Below are 2,365 nucleotides of genomic sequence, written 5' to 3' on the forward strand. Positions count from 1 at the left end.
GATTCACAGGGGACCTGTAGCCCACACGGAGCAAGTACCCTGCTCAGAGGCCTGATCTGCTGGTTTATAGGTGAGGTGACTCCAGGACAGGGTGGGGCTGGAGAGGACAATGAAATGGCAGAAGCCAGAAAAGAAAGACCTAAGACACTGAAGTTCTGGAGTGTGGCTCAGTGGTAGAGCCCCTGCCTAGAATCCCCCAGAGAAGGGCTGGGGGCGTGGCTCAGTGGTAGAGCCCCTGCCTAGAATCCCCCAGGGAGGGGCTGGAGGCGTGGCTCAGTGGTAGAGCCCCAGCCTAGAATCCCCCAGGGAGGGGCTGGGGGCGTGGCTCAGTGGTAGAGCCCCTGCCTAGAATCCCCCAGTGAGGGGCTGGGGCGTGGCTCAGTGGTAGAGCCCCTGCCTAGAATCCCCCAGTGAGGGGCTGGGGGTGTGGCTCAGTGGTAGAGCCCCTGCCTAGAATCCCCCAGGGAGGGGCTGGGGGCGTGGCTCAGTGGTAGAGGCCCTGCCTAGAATCCCCCAGTGAGGGGCTGGGGGCGTGGCTCAGTGGTAGAGCCCCTGCCTAGAATCCCCCAGGGAGGGACTGTGACATAGAGAAGTTATGGCTATGCCTAGGACTCAGGGTATCTCTGAAGCAGTGATTCACACATACACAGTAAATAACAGGGGTTTAGCCACATGCTTATTCTCATTGTCTCAACAGGAGGAGACACACGGTCACACAGACACACACACACACACACACAGATATACACAATTCTTTTTTTTAAACTTCTTCACATTTTTATTCTTTGTGCACAGAGACTAGCATGATCAGTTCCACTTGGTAGTCAGTCGAACAATCCATTCAAGGTCGCTTAGTCCAACTTAATGAAGCCTATGTCCTTCGCGTACTGACAGAAGCACTGGCGGCACATGTTCAGCCCGTATTTGCGGATCAGACTGTGGCGGTTAGAGCAGACGTGGCTAGAGCAGGAACCCTGGCTGAACTTCCGTGGGAGACTCCAGTAGAGCTGCTGGTGACCCATCTTGCCTTCAGACGTCCAACGAGGGAAAAGGACAATTCTTTTTAAAAAGGGGGGGGGGGTGTGTGGAGAGATGGCTCAGCGGTTAAGAGCACTGACTGCTCTTCCCGAAGGTCCCTGAGTTCAAATCCCAGAAACCACATGGTGGCTCACAACCATCCGTAACGAGATCTGGCGCCCTCTTCTGGAGTGTCTGAAGACAGCTACAGTGTACTTACATGTAATAAATAAATAAAACTTAAAAAAAAAAAAGAAAAAAAGAAAAGAAAAGAAAGAAAGATTTATTTTATTTATTTTATTTTATGTGAGTCCACTGTAGCTGTCTTCAGACGCACCAGGGAGGGAGTCAGATCTCATTATAGATGGCTGTGAGCCACCATGTGGTTGTTGGGATTTGAACTCAGGACCTCTGGAAGAACAATCAGTGCTCTTAATCACTGAGCTATCTCTCCAGCCCTGATACACACAATTCTTTTCAGGAAATTTGGAGGGGCAGGCCAGTGTACATGTGTCTCAGTCCCCAGTATTATCATTCTGTTTCCCCATCATACTGGAGATGGAACCCAGGGCTTCACACATGTCATCAAGTTCTTTACCACTGACCTACAACGACGGCCATAGTCCTTTTTCTTTATTTTAAGATGTTCAACTCTGTAGCCCAGGCTGGACCTAAACTCATTCCACTGTCAACAACAGTTTTCAACTTGTGGTCTTTGTCTCAGCCTCACAAATAGCTGGGATTATAGGTCTGTTCTTGTTTTCTGTCTGTCTATCTATCTATCTATCTATCTATCTATCTATCTATCTATCCATCTACTGTGGGGGCGGGGAGGGTGCACAAGTGGAGGTCTGAAGCCAACTTTCAAGAGTCAGTTCTCTCCTTCCACTATTGGGTCCCAGGGCTTGAACTTGGATCACCAGGCCTGGCAGCAAGCTCCTTTACCCACTGAACCATCTCACTGGCCCTTATTCATCATCAATAGCTAGCCTCAAAAGTCTTTGCAAAAAGACAGGCTCAGAGAAGTGGAATGACTGTCCTAGCTTTGCAAGGCACGCCTTGTTCCCTAGGCCAACACCCACCTGGCATCATCGCCTTCCCTCCTCCCTCCCTGCCACCTCCCTGCCTGCCCTCCCCCTCCCATCCTCCTGTTTTGTCTTTAATGAGCCGGATTCTTTGATAATAGCAGTGGGCCTTTTATGAACTAAACAAACTAAAGCTGAGGGGTTTTTTTTCCCCTTTCACAAAAGACCTCATTGAATAAGCAATGGGCTTTTCTGCAACTATTTTTAAAGATGGAGCTGCAGGCGAGGCAGTGTGGAAAGTCACCGGAGAGCTAGTTGGCTCC

At 50.2% G+C, this 2,365-nt stretch overlaps 1 pseudogene; it reads right to left on the reverse strand.

Annotated features, from left to right (window-relative positions):
* Nucleotides 1-775: 775 nt before the first annotated feature.
* Nucleotides 776-1,030, reverse strand: LOC110295485 (small ribosomal subunit protein uS14 pseudogene; annotated as a pseudogene).
* Nucleotides 1,031-2,365: the final 1,335 nt, after the last annotated feature.

The sequence above is a fragment of the Mus caroli genome, unplaced genomic scaffold (genome assembly GCF_978045245.1).
Source record: "Mus caroli unplaced genomic scaffold, Mus_caroli_1 scaffold_4, whole genome shotgun sequence".
Classification (NCBI taxonomy): Eukaryota; Metazoa; Chordata; class Mammalia; order Rodentia; family Muridae; genus Mus; species Mus caroli.